At 39.8% G+C, this 14,787-nt stretch overlaps 1 protein-coding gene across 6 annotated transcripts in view; it reads left to right on the top strand.

Moving 5' to 3' along the window:
- Positions 1-14,787, top strand: part of LOC117447687 (F-actin-monooxygenase mical2b-like) — an 86,510-nt gene that overhangs the window by 552 nt on the left and 71,171 nt on the right. The window lies entirely within an intron of this gene.

Raw genomic sequence — 14,787 nt, forward strand, 5'->3', positions numbered from 1 at the left:
TTTTTCTAAAAATAAAACTATAGGCAAGAAAAGGTACATTTTCACATTTCAACACAAGGCAATTAAAAGTTTAAATGTTTAAGAAAACATAGAAAGCAACAGAAACACATGATAAAATGACGAGAAATACAAGAAAAGTAACTGTGTATTTAGTTATGTAATTAAACTTTTACAATTGTATGGACTACTGACTTCATAATAATATTATTGTAGACTTTAAATAAATAAAACTATGCAATTATTGTAAAAACATACAAAGGACTATGCTCATTGATTCACAAAATGAAAGCTAATTAGTGAAATGTTTTTTAAACATGTTGCAACCATCCCTGATGAGATCTGACACATCTTCAGCTCAAATAAATATCATGAACAATATAATCATTGTAAAATTGTATGGATAATTAGCAGATATATTTGCATTTATTATATTAAAAAGTTGTTGGTCTAGACCGAATAGTCTCTGAGTAACTGAGAAAAGTGTTGCAACCGTCCTCATTCTCCCATATAGACTGCTATAGACAAAAAGCAAGCGTCAAATGATGTTAAAGGTACATTTGACGAGAAGGATTGCTAATGACTTCCTCCCAGTAAACAAGCTGCACCCAAGACAGAAAGGAGGCAAGTTTATCAATATAGCACCTTTCACCACAAGGCAATTCAAAGTGCTTTACATAATGAAAGACATGATTGATATATATAGTGCAATCTAAACACATTATAAAATTACATTTAAAAACCGTAATTAAAAGGCAAAGAGATGAAAACTGCGGTGGCTGAGAGGTGCAATCGACAATTACAAAGTGTGAAACACTTTAACAAAGCTTGAGACAAATTTACATTTTATAAAACAAAATTACATTATCAAAACACTTTTACCAAAGAAAAAACGATTTAACATTAACAAAAACAAATTAACAAGATGCGAAACACTTTTACAAAGCCAGTTGAACTGAACTCTGCTTCTCAAGGTTTAGTTCTCCATGTTTAAGATTAGATCTGAGTCTTTGACTATATTTAGATTTCTGGCCTTTTCTGTTATTTTGAACGTTGCCGATTGAAGCTCAGTGCTGACTTCTTGGCTCCAAAAATGATTGCCTCAGTTTTATCTTTGTTTCATTGAAAAAAAGCTGACACATTCAATCATTGATTAGTTCAATGCACTTACTCAGTGCTTGAATTGGACCATATTCCCCTGGTGAAATGGTTACATTTGTGTATCATCTGCAAAGCTATGGTAACTTATTCTGTTGTTTCCCATTATCCATGAAACACGTCAAAAATGAAATTCAGTGTGAAGGCACTTCCCTTTGACTTTGGGGGACAGAACTGCATGCAGTGTGTTTTCCCTCTGGAGTTCCACAGTAGAACGTGTGAACTCGTAATGAAGCAAGTGTCTCCCTCCTCTCATCTTCCAGTGGATTACTGCGAGGAGCAGGTGGCTTCACAACCTGAGAGATGTGAAATCCAGTCAGGAGAGAAGCCTCCTCTCATTAGAATAGGCAGTTGTCCCCGACCGTTGTTTAGATAAACTTTAATTTGCACTTGAGTGATATGATTTAATTAGTCTTCCTTAGAACTGGATCTAAACTTACTCAGTGCCTGCGCTTCCCATTTTATACAAAACCCTGCCAAGCAGTGCAGAGGTCAAAACATCCGGCAGCTGACAGCTGTTTGCCTTCAGCAGAGAGAATCTGGCATCTACTGCCTACATACATTTAGTGTGTACGTTTACATGGCTCCATTTATACGCATGGAGTATGGATGAAATAACCGTTAGAAGGAGCAAGTGTTGCAAGTAGTTGCTTAATGAGAGAGTTGGCTTAAGCAGGTCAGCATAGAGCAGTGTGAGAAAAAGTTTTTAGAGAGTACTTGTCCATGGACAAGTGAGTTTGGCAATTTACTTGTCCGAATACATTTTTCACTTCTCCAGAATGGACAAAAATTGGGGCCACTGGAATCTTCTTCTTCGTCATCGTATTTAACATTTTCCCACGGTTTTTACGACACCGCTAACGTAAGTGAGCGGTAAGATTTTACTGCATTACACATAGGGTTGGGTATCGTTTGGATTTGAACGATTCCGGTTCTGCTTTTCGATTCCGGTTATTTTCGGTTCTCGATTCCGGTTCTTTGAGAGGGTAAATAAGTCCCATGACAAACTGGGAGAAAAATCTGTATTCCTATTTACAAATCACTTCATACTGTTTAATTTCTTACGGTTATTGAATACAAGTGGTGCAGTTTGAGAATGTACAATTGGCCCAGTCTCCTCTGAAGTTACACTGCAACCTGCCTGTGAGACAGAGTCCAACCACACATGTCCAACACATAGGACATAACCTAATAATAATAATGACACATTAGATGTATAGCCTATAGGCCTAGCGCTTTTCTACAACTCAAAGACGCTTGCACATGTCCTGCAATACCCATGCTGCAGCTGCCCAGCTGCTCACTGTTTGTAAAAGTAAATAAATAGTATTTTCATTTCAATAATGTACTTTCTATACCCTGCTTCATAAACAATACTGACATCCCTGTGCTCCTCCGAGTCTGGGGGTCCGGGGATGTGAGGACAGCGCGAGGACACAGACAGGGAGGCTGCTTCACTTCATAAAGTAAATGGTGGTCAATATTAACAACACAGGAGCTAAAACGCTTAATAACCTTCATTACGTGTTAGAGAAAGAACATAAGAAAGTTTGACAAAGATGAGGCTGTTAAACGGGCAGCGGATCCGCTGTGTGTAGAAAGAGAGAGAGACGCTGAGCTGCATCGTGCAGCGATCAGCTGATACGGAGCATAGAGGGAGAGAGCTGCAGTCCACGGGGCTCGGCCTCGCCTCCTGTCCTCACAACTCTTATTAATCCCGGGACCGGACAATTGTTATTTGTTCCTACTCGGAAGCGAGTTTTGCTTCCCAACCCTGCCACTGTGCTACACTTCCCACCCCGCTCCGCCCCGCCCCCGTCTAACTGTACAGAAAGCGGCGAGATGCATTTCCTTAGGATTCGACAAACAGAACCGAAACTAACATTTCTAAACGAACAATGGCGGACACGTACAATTTGCGAATGAGTTCTGCCTTTTGTAAACTGAATGTATCAATAATTTGCCAATAAATCAAGGCGAAAAACGTCACTTGTCCGCCGGACAAGTCAATTGAAAGATCTACTTGTAAATAACACGTCCCGGACGGTGGGACGTGTACCTTTTCGCACGCGGACTAACAGGTTTGAGGCCCTGGACTTCTTCAATGCGGTTCCAAACACATGTATTTAGTTTAATGCAGAAGTTAGCATAGCAAGGACTCCTTCGACACAAAACAATGGGATTTCTCCAATGTAATTCGTATTATTGCAGACTATAAGACCTTTGTCAAATACTTATGTTTGTTCTTTTTTATTACACGCTTTGGATATTTACTGACGTATTTTCTTTCTTAGAACAACATGTGTAAATCTCTTAAAGTTATATAAACCACAGCTATGTTTTCAGTAACTTAACCAAAACACGTTCCAAAGACTGTTGACTTCAAGACAAGGGAACTGAACGTTGTAACTATTAGATGCTAACCATCTGGGTTTAGGACTCATTACTGCACCATTTCATTATAGAACAAAATATTTGTATTTTCTTTGCTCGTTCTTATTACACAATTAAAAAAACATGAACACTTTCCTTTACCCCAGCCTAAAGAAAAGTCTATGAAAAGTCTGTTCTCCATCAGCTGGTCCCTTATGTTTCCTTAACGGCCCGTCCACACTACAGCTTCGACAGCTTCAAAAACGGTTTCCAACGCGTCTGCCCATTCACTTTGAATGGGGTGACGTCACTTTTTTCGCCGAACTGCATTGTGGGAAGCAGAGCGGAGCTTTCCTGGCGTTTCAGGCTGCAAAAGTTGAGCAATGTTCAACTTTTGAAGCTTCTGAAGCTTTCGGTGGAAGCGTCAGCCAATCAAATCATATGCCAGTACAAGCTCTAGCCAATCAAACCGCTGCTTGTGTGTCAGGGGCGGGAGATTCATGTGATTGGTTGTTGATCGAGCTTCAGACACGCCCAGCTCCAAGCTTTTTTTTGAAGCTGTAGTGTGGACGGGCCGTAAGGTTTACGAAAGGTTTTGTGATTGAACCTTTGGAAATGAAGGGAGTGGTGAGGTTCAACGAGCTAATGGGTATGTTACATCTTAAGGCCAAGGCTGCAATGTTTCTAATCATTAGACATTTGTTATTTTAAGTTTTTGTTTGACTCTTAATACAGTAATGAGTTTCTGTAATTCCCTGGCCTCTTAGTTGGTGTTTGAGTCGTGAAACAGTTTGTTATTCAACTTAATTTTTATTTTTCTGGCTTTGATAGAGACTTGTATAGAACATTTGTTACTTGTATGCTTTGGTCTTCACATAGTACTGTGTAAACAACCCTTAAGGAGGAAATCTTTGACTCTTAGTTTTGGCGATTTGTATTTCTCTGTACCACGATGCATGTGGGGGAAAAAAACAAGCCGAAGCACAAGCCGTCACTTCCTGGAATGAGGGGTTGACGTATAAGGGGGTGTCACTGCATATTACACACCCCGGGGAAGAAGCAGCAGGACAGAAATACACCAGGGAGCCGAGTGTCAGCGTCACTGGCTGCCCAGTGGACTGCTGTCAGAGGAGAGGTTAAGCTCCACCACGTCACAGCATTTCCAAACGTTTGGTTGAGAATTGGATTCGTAGGAAGATTCAAACTGGCCCCATATGGAAAGTTACGTAGATTCTAGTCTCCAACAGAATGTTTGGGAATACAGAACTCTTAAATTATGTAAAGCAATTCATTATTTCATCCATGATTCATACCATATTTATGATAGTCAAGTTAAGTATACTTTATTTTATCCCAAGGGATTTTGTGAGGAAATAAAGATCAATACAAATAGAATACACATTTATATAAAGATAACAAGTTAAAGTAACAATTACTACACATAAAAACATAAGAAAACAAATATATTATCATCCTTGTAAATATTAGGGGTGTAACAGTTCACAAACATTTCGGTTCGGTACGTACCTCTGTGTTTAGGTCACGGTTCGGTACGTTTTCGGTACAGCAGAAAAAATGATCACAACATGTAAAATATTTTATTTTATTTTTTAATTATTATTAAACTGTGAATAATGTATTCACTCAAATAAATACAAAATATAATAAAATAAACATTAAGGTGCAGCATTTCGATGAACTGAAATAATCTTTATTTGAACTGTACTGTTCTAGTACCTAAGCAGCCAGTTTGACATAATGACTTGCTTGTCATTGTATTTTCATGTTTCTTTAAAGAAAGATTAACTTGTCCACATTGCTTGCCGAAAGTGCAGATCTGCTGGCACTAAGCACTAACACCCTCTCGCTAGGGACAGAGGTAGCAGATACAGCCAGGTAGCGCTTTGCTAACATGGCAACATAGGGATATTTGGCGTTTGTAATAGCTTTGGCTCGGTCTGAACTTTTTGCGAGTGGTGGAGGCTTAAATGCTAGTGGGAGTTGGGTTTGCACTTCAGTCTTTTTTCTTTTTGTACAGGTGATATTCACGTTCGGGTGATGCCTTTTCAAATGAGTGTGCAAGTTTGATGTATTGCCAGCCGCGTAACCAATTTTAGTTGAACAATGCCGACAAACAGCTTTGGTTCGGTCCACCTGTCTTTGTCCGTCATCCTTGTACGTAACTGCGAAACCAAAATGTTCCCAAACCGAAGACTTCAATTATGCTGGAGGATTTTCGAGCTCAACTTTATCTGCGTTCGCCATTTCGCCAGTTCCTCAAATTACTGACTACATTTGAACGCATCCCTGTGACCATCATAGTTAGGGCTGTGCATCTTCACTGGTCTCACGATTCGATTTAATTACGATTATCCTGTCTTCGATTCGATATCACGATGCAACACGATTCATACCAATGCGTTGCATCCTCAATTTTCTATATTACTGGCTTCTTTTTCATCAATGAATACATGCAGTAAATACATATGAACTCCCTTTTTATTATTTAGAAAGTGCTTCAGAAATCAATAACATAAATGTCTTGACATTAATTTATAAACCAAAATAAATCAATTGCATAGGTCTAGCATCTCTATACAGTAGGGGTGTAACGGTACACGTACCCCTTCGGTTCGGTACACGTGTGTACCGACGTGTACCGAACGCATATAACGTTAAACGTAAAAAAAATTGAGAACGTGAACAACTTCTTGAAAGTAATCTCAGGTGCTGCGTCGCAGCATTCAGAGTAATTTGCTCCCATTGTGTTCAACGCATAGAGCGAGCAAGTCATTTCATTGGACGAGCTGGTCAGAGGGATGCGTTCAAATGTAGTCAGTAATTTGAGGAACTCCCGCTAGCACTTAAGCCTCCACCACTCGCAAAAACTTCAGACCGAGCCAAAGCTATTACAAACGGCAAATATCCTTATGTTGCCATGTTAGCAAAGCGCTACCTGGCTGTATCTGCTACCTCTGTCCCTAGCGAGAGGGTGTTCTCCACAGCAGGAGACATTGCTAGTGCCAGCAGATCTGCCCTTTCGGCAAGCAATGTGGACAAGTACATCTTTCTTTAAAAAAACATGAAAATACAATGACAAGCAAGTCATAATGTCAAGCTGGCTGCTTAGGTACTAGTACAGTACAGTTCAAATACAGATTATTTCAGTTCATCGAAAAGCTGCACCTTAATGTTTATTTTATTATATTTTATATTTATTTGAGTGAATATTCATAGTTTAATAATAATTAAAAACCCAAAACTAATAGTTTATGTTTTGTGAGTACTAGTACAGTAAAGTTCAAATACAGATTATTTCAGTTCATCGAAATGCTGCACCTTAATGTTTATTTTATTATATTTTGCATTTATTTGAGTGAATACATTATTCACAGTTTAATAATAATTAAAAAAATATATGTTATGTTTTGTGATAATTTTTTCTGCTGTACCGAAAACGTACCGAACCGAACCGTGACCTAAAAACTGAGGTACGTACCGAACCGAAATGTTTGTGAACCATTACACCCCTAGTGGTAAATTATTAAAAGGATTATTTTACCGTAACTCAGACATTCTGCTAGCTGTACGCTACAGGCCTGTTTTTTTTTACATAACTGTTAAATTAGTTAGTGAAACTGCCGTTAAAACAGCATCAGTGGTCTTGGAGAATTAATCACTTTTCAACCCATGGTATGTACAAACAGAGTTGTGTTTATATGTGTATTCTGAACCCAGTTAGTCTTGTTTCATATTGGCACCAACGCATCAGTGGTATTGTTGTGTTTGATTCCTCAACTTCAAGAGACCAAGGAGAGATTAGTATTTGGTTAAATGTTTTAAAAAAACAAACATGATCCTGTGGACAAAAAGAAATAGTCAATAATTGGGTTGTACTGAATGTTCTACTATGTTTGCTGGATTCGATTGTAAAAGAATTCATTTGAAGTCAACCCTTTTAATGTGTGTTGGCAAGTGTCACGAGAGAGAATCTATTGTGTACAAAAGAACATGCCTGGCTTTGTAAGATTTTGCCATTTGCAAATGGTGAATATGAAGAGATCCACAAAGCTATTAGCTTTTATCAGCATTAAAAAGGGCTAGCTTAGCTCTGTTCTAACACCCATATATAAATAGTAATATACAGTTATAGTAACAATTAATGGTCAACCCATTTTTGTTTAGAATAAACAAACAAGATACACCTTGTCATAGTAAGCTAGCTAATCAACACACTATGTAAATGTGAATGTGTGTTGACTTTTGTGTAACCGTAGTTTAGCTAGCATGAGATGCCATGAATTAGCTTTTCCTCTGTGTGAATCCAAAGTAATTTTCATGCCTTTGAGTTTGGTTTATTTTACTTCCTGATGAACCAGACAAGAGATGCAAATATGTCTTCCCTTTTCCTCCTTCGTTCTTCCTGTAATCTGATTTTTGACTCAAAAGGACAAAAGCTGCACGTTTGTCAGACTTTCGTGCTGTCTTCACCCCTTTGTACTTTGGCAAAGATCAGACATTTTCAATGATAACTAACTATATGCAGTAAGACGGTGAAAGCTCTGGTGTGTTAAGTCTGGTTCAGTGACCTTAGAACTCATAAAAGTTATAACACTCAGCTGTCCCCTTAAGTCTGCAGGCGTTATCAGACTGACTGTATGATAGTGTGGCTGATGAACTGTGTAGTGTGGCTGATGAACTGGCACATGGCAGACATCTCTCAGCTGTTGTCCTGTATAGTTGTTACCCTGAAATATGACATATGTCTGACCAAATATTCAACCTGTGACTTTTTTTATGTGTTACCTTTTATTATTGCAGAAAAACATATTTGTACTTTCCGGTAAAATGACACATCAGTAGAATAACCAGCTATCAAACATGGTTGAAAACTATATAGGATTTCAAATATTGGCTTGAGGAATGAGATGCACATAACATGCGCAAATCTGGGTATCAACATAACTTTTGATGTAAGGAAACGTCAGAATTCAGAGCACTTTTTTGCATTTCATGCAGGGATGAGTACTAAAGCCGGCAATGAGTTAGCATTTTTATATCTTCCAGGCTGCCTCGTCTTGAAGTCAATGGTGTTTCTTAACAAACTATGCTGCAGATTTTACCAAAAGTAAACACGATTAAGAAAAGTCTATTAATTATGAAGATCACATGTTGCCTGCTTGAGTTCGAGAGCTCTACTTCAGAATGCATGAACAGGTTTAAGTCCCTGAACCAAGGTTTGTGGTCAACATAAACAACAAATTTGTTAAAAATTGCGATTGCTAACTAAATGAGTGTACTAAACGCCATCTCAAAGGTGCACAATTTATAATATCCTGACATTGATAGAGCGATGTCTACACAATTTCTGTCTCTCTTGTCTTTCTCACTCTGTATTTGTCCTTTCCCCTTGGCATTCAGTCTGGGCAGGAACTTGTTGACTCAGCTTTGATCCCCCTTTCAGACATTCTTCACACACACACACTACTAAAGTTCTGTTTTGTTGTAAGGGAACCATCAAACTAAAATATTGTCCCCAAGAGGGCCTTTTTAGATTTTTTTATTTTGTGTGAACGTTTTTTTATGACTGTAATAAAAAAATACTTTGAACACTTTATCTATCTCTGAGGGTTCTGTGTGCGAAAAAGTACACGTCCCACCGTCCGGGACGTGTTATTTACAATATCGGACAATTAGATCTTTCAATTGACTTTTCCGGCGGACAAGTGACGTTTTTCGCCCCGATTTATTGACAAATTATTGATACATTCAGTTTACAAAAGGCAGAACTCATTCGCAAATTGTCCGTGTCCGCCATTGTTCGTTTAGAAATGTTAGTTTTGGTTCTGCATGTCGGAAATGCATCTCGCCGCTTTCTGTACAGTTAGACGGGGGCGGGGCGGGAAGTGCAGCACAGTGGCAGGGTTGGGAAGCAAAACTCGGTTCCGAGTAGGAACAAATAACAATTGTCCGGTACCGGGATTAATAAGAGTTGTGAGGACAGGAGGCGAGGCCGAGCTCCGCGGACCGCAGCTCTCTTTCTCCCTCTATGCTCCGTATCAGCTGATCGCTGCACGATGCAGCTCAGCGTCTCTCTCTCTTTCTACACACAGCGGATCCGCTGCCCGTTTAACAGCCTCATCTTTGTCAAACTTTCTTATGTTCTTTCTTTAACACGTAATGAAGGTTATTAAGCGTTTTAGCTCCTGTGTTGTTAATATTGACCACCATTTACTTTATGAAGTGAAGCAGCCTCCCTGTCTGTGTCCTCGCGCTGTCCTCACATCCCCGGACCCCCAGACTCGGAGGAGCACAGGGATGTCAGTATTGTTTATGAAGCAGGGTATAGAAAGTAGCTACATTATTGAAATGAAAATACTATTTATTTACTTTTACAAACAGTGAGCAGCTGGGCAGCTGCAGCATGTGTATTGCAGGACATGTGTAAGCGTGCACTGCAAGCGTCTTTGAGTTGTAGAAAAGCGCTAGGCCTATAGGCTATAAATATAATAATAATAATAATAACTTTATTTGTATAGCACCTTTCATACAGGGGATTGCAGTTCAAAGTGCTTTACATCAGTAAAAAACAAGACATAAAATCAGTGTAAAACAAGCAGCAAGAGCAAAGCATAAAGTGGGATAAAATAATTAAAAATAAAAACATGGGGAATAAAACATAGAGAAATAGTGCAATGTCAATCACAGAGAATAGTGCAGTATAATAGTGTAAAATCAGTCAAATGCTTTGGTAAGCTGCCTTTTAAAAATGCCTAATGTATTGGCTTCCCTAATATTGTTGGGTAACGTGTTCCACAGTTTTGGGGCGTAGTTTACAAAGGCTGCATCACCGATCTTCTTATGACTCTTTCTGGTGACCTCTAATAGACCTGCATCTGATGATCGCAGTGTTCTGGCAGGTGTGTAGTTCATTAGAGAGTCAGCCATGTAGCTGGGTCCTTGTCCATTTAGAGCTTTGTATGTGAGGAGAAGCACCTTCAAATCAATTCTAAAAGTTACAGGAAGCCAGTGTAGAGTAGCTAAGACAGGACTAATGTGTTCCCTCCTTTTGGTATTCGTCAGTAGTCTAGCTGCAGAGTTTTGAATGAGCTGGAGTCTTCCAATAGCTTTCTTGGGGAGACCAGTGAATAGTGCATTGCAGTAGTCTAGTCGGCTAGATATAAAAGCATGAATTGGCTTCTCTGCATCATTTTGATTTATGAATGGTCGTACCTTCGCTATGTTTCTGAGATGAAAGAAAGCTATTTTGGTCACTTTGTTTAAATGGGCGTTGAAGTTCAAATCTGAGTCCAGGATGACACCGAGACTTGTCACCTCCGGTTTAATCCAAGTGGTTAAATTTCCTAGATTATTTGTTAGCATCTCTCTTTTTGAAATAATAATAATAATGTATTATTATTATTATTATTATTATTATTATTATTATTATTATTATTATTAGGCCTATGTGTTGGACATGTGTGGTTGGACTTTGTCTCACAGGCAGGTTGCAGTGTAACATCAGAGGAGACTGGGCCAATTGTACATTCTCAAACTGCACCACTTAGAACTAACTAAACAATGCAGAGATTATTTTTATATAATTGTATTCAATAACCGTAAGAAATTAAACAGTATGAAGTGATTTGTAAATAGGAATACAGATTTGACTTAATGTTTTCATAAATATATTTTTCTCCCAGTTTGATTTTTACCCTCTCAAAGAACCGGAATCGAGAATCAAAAATAACCGGAATCGAAAAGCAGAATCGGAATTGTTAAAATCCAAACGATACCCAACCCTATGTGTGATGCAGTAAAATCTTACCGCTCACTTACATTAGCGGTGTTGTAAAAACCGTGTAAAATACGATGACGAAGAAGAAGAAGATTCCAGTGGCCCCAATTTTTGTAAATTGGGGCCACTTTTGTAAATTGCCAAACTCACTTGTCCATGGACAAGTACTAAAAACTTTTTCTCACACTGGGGTTGTAATGAAGAACCCAACATCTATCTTTTATCAAGCTATAGTATCTACAGTAATCTGTTTCCTCGTCTGTTCATATTACAAACTCTTCCCAAAAATATGCTGTTCACCAATGGTATGACAACGACCGGTCATGACACAAGACATGAAACGAAGGATAACAGGTTGAGGCTAATGTAATAAAAAACCAAAGAAAAGCAGCAAAAAAACATAAATAAATACAAACTGTGTGGCACAAGCAACACTTGCAGAAGAGTGGTCAGGGAACCGATAATAGCCGCTTTCACACCAAGTACTTTGCCGATCCCCGATTTTTTTCTCCCGATCCCCGATTTTTTGAAAATCACGTGATCGGCTCCGATCCCCGATCACGTGATCGGGACATCTCTATACAGGACCATGCAGTGTGAAGTCGGGACTGTGTGAGCATGGCAAGACTAAGTTGGGACTGCCAGAGTAGGGCGGGTCATACTCAGGTGCCAAAATGAATCTGAAGGAAATCCTAACATGAGGGGTGTCAAAATTATGTGTTTTTCTATGGGGAATTCAAATATGAGCTTATTTTTTAGATAGGATAACTCTAAGCTACATCGTTTTGTATTTCTAAATTGGCAATTTTACCCTTTCGAACGTCTATATAAGATAGTAAAATCAAAAAAAGGGAAATCATTTATATTGACAAAGCCAAATCATTTTTACATATTTATTAACAGGTGAACTGCATATGTATAACTGGATAAGATTACAAAGAAACATCTTCTGACTTTGATCTGAACTTTGTCAGGTGGCACAAGTCCTGCTTTGACTCATTCTTGGACATCAGTCTCCTGCTGGTCTCCTGAGCTCTGATCCCTCCATCCCTCTTTTCCTGTGAGAAGTACGTAGCAGAAGCCTCGGTCACCATTTTAACGACCCTCTCAATGCTTTGAGTATGGCAAGGCCAGTTTAGTACCTCCATGGGGGTTTTGATGAAGTTTTTCACCTCCGAGGTGCTTAGCAAGCAGGTGAGAGGTGGCTCTGACACACCTTCTGACCAGCTGATCAAGTCCCCAATGCTGGAAGCATCACAATTGATGTCAGGAGTCCTTCTGGTCCTGACAGAGGAGTCCCCCAGCTGAGTGTCTGGGTCCCCCTCTCCCCTAATGGCCAGGATTCTCCCCACCCCCTCAATTCTCTCCTTCTGGTCCTCAGAGCACAGCAGTGTTTGGAGGATGGCTTCACTGTGGGCATACCAAGCAGATCTTCTCACAGTTGGCATCACAAGTTCCAGAACCTCCTTCCTCTGGGACTTGAGGCAGTCCAGCTGAAACAGGATGTGCCTAGGCCCTTCGATCCAGGAGTGCTTGACCTTCACGTTAAACCAGGGATGGGCAAATGGCGGCCCGCGGGCCGCATGCGGCCCCCACCTCCTCTTTTTGCGGCCCTCAGATTAATTTATAAACAACGTAATTAATTAAAAAATATATTATTTATTTATTTTTTTTTCCATTTTTTTTACTTGTAGTACTGATACCGTCCACTAGACTCCTAGTTACGTCGCGAGCTGCGTACATGATTTCAAATACCGCAAAATAATCTGTGATGCATTTGTGTGTATTGTGTTTGTTTCCCGGGGAAACCCTCACAATAAACACCGGCTGTTGTTGTGCCTGCTGTGACGTTAAATTGCCTCTTGTAATTATGCCTTTACAAGCTTAAAAGTTGTATTTATCATCTGAATTTGGCGAAAAAAGTTTAATATTCTTAAAAATACTTTGTTTATTTGAAATCAGATGAAAACAAACTGTCACGGACCCTGCCGTGTTATCTATGATTACTACGCTTTCATTCATAATTTCAGCGGGAGGGAGGGGGAGTCTGGGTCTAATGTCTGGGTTAGTGTTCATGACTTCATGTTTATGTCATCTAATGGTTAATCTCAATACACACACACAATTTCCGTGCTTTCCAATAGTTTAAAATAGCTTTATTCCACTGTTTAATAACCTGTTCAATACAAACATGCCACTTGTACAAATGAAATAACATTTCTGTGAACTGATATTTGTTTAGTGAGCTTATTAGAGGATATTCCCATTTTTTGGGGATGTTCCCTTTGATTGTAAAATGTCAATGAAGATGTCAGACTTAGTATATGTGTTAATAATTACATACAACACATGGAATTTTTGTGTGTGTGTTCCAAGTGAATCTGCGGCCCCCTGGTGGCCAGTACATCAATTATGTGGCCCCCACCACCATCAAAGTTGCCCATCCCTGCTTTAAACCAACATGGATAATACACTCCAATGATGAATTCCACAATCAATTGTAGATTCTTCAGTTTCTTTCCTTTAAGTCTGTGCTTTGACACCCAGAGCCTGAGAAGTCTGTTTGCTGTGGTGAGCCAGCGGCTGTGGTTTACTGGTCCAATCTCCAACAGAGCCAGCCTTGCAGGAAACACTCCATCCCTGACTGCACAGACCATTTTATAGCCATAGTGTTGATCAGTTGAGAGATCTTGAATGACCTTGTCAGGCAGCTTGATCAGTGGAGGGCCAACAAAGATCCGGTGAAGTTTGGATTGATATCCAAGTCTGTAGCGGAATCAAGGAGCTTTCCTATTGGCCCAGATAATTTGCTGTCTGACAGAGTAGGGCCATCAAGGCCAACAATGCGATGGCGCAGGGGAAGTTCACCAGTGTGCAGGTTGCACACCAACCACACCAGCTTTCTCCCCAGGTGCAGCTCCAACTTTCGCATAACCCCAGCTTTCACACCAGTGTTGACATTAGTTGAGTCTCCTCCAATGGCCGATAAGGTCTTATCAAAACCCCTTTCTTTCAGCCAGGCCAACAGGACCTTAGCAATCTGCTCAGCATGTGAGTCCTCTTTAGTTGCTTTCTCTGGGGTAAAGTGGAACAGATAGTTGCTGCCAGGCTCACCAGCAACACTATAGTGTTCTTCTTTGATCTTTGCAGGAAAAGATTGGTCACTGCCCTTAGCTTCCATCATCACATTGGTCAGGTCAATCCGCCCATCAAAGAGGATTCAGGAGATCCCCCCCATCTCCCTGCACTTCTCCTCAAACTCTTCTCCCAGCTCTCTCATCAACTTCTCCTGTGCTCTCTTGACCTTGTTCTTATCAATCACTTTACTTGTGTTGTCTTCTGTGATGATTCCTGCATCAATCAGAGCTGCAGTTGCTATCGCTGCAGTTGGTCTCAGCCCTATGCCATACCTTACACTAGCAAGCGCAATATTTGGAATATCGTCATAGTTTTTCTGCACT

This window comes from Pseudochaenichthys georgianus, chromosome 6, assembly GCF_902827115.2.
Source record: "Pseudochaenichthys georgianus chromosome 6, fPseGeo1.2, whole genome shotgun sequence".
NCBI lineage: Eukaryota > Metazoa > Chordata > Actinopteri > Perciformes > Channichthyidae > Pseudochaenichthys > Pseudochaenichthys georgianus.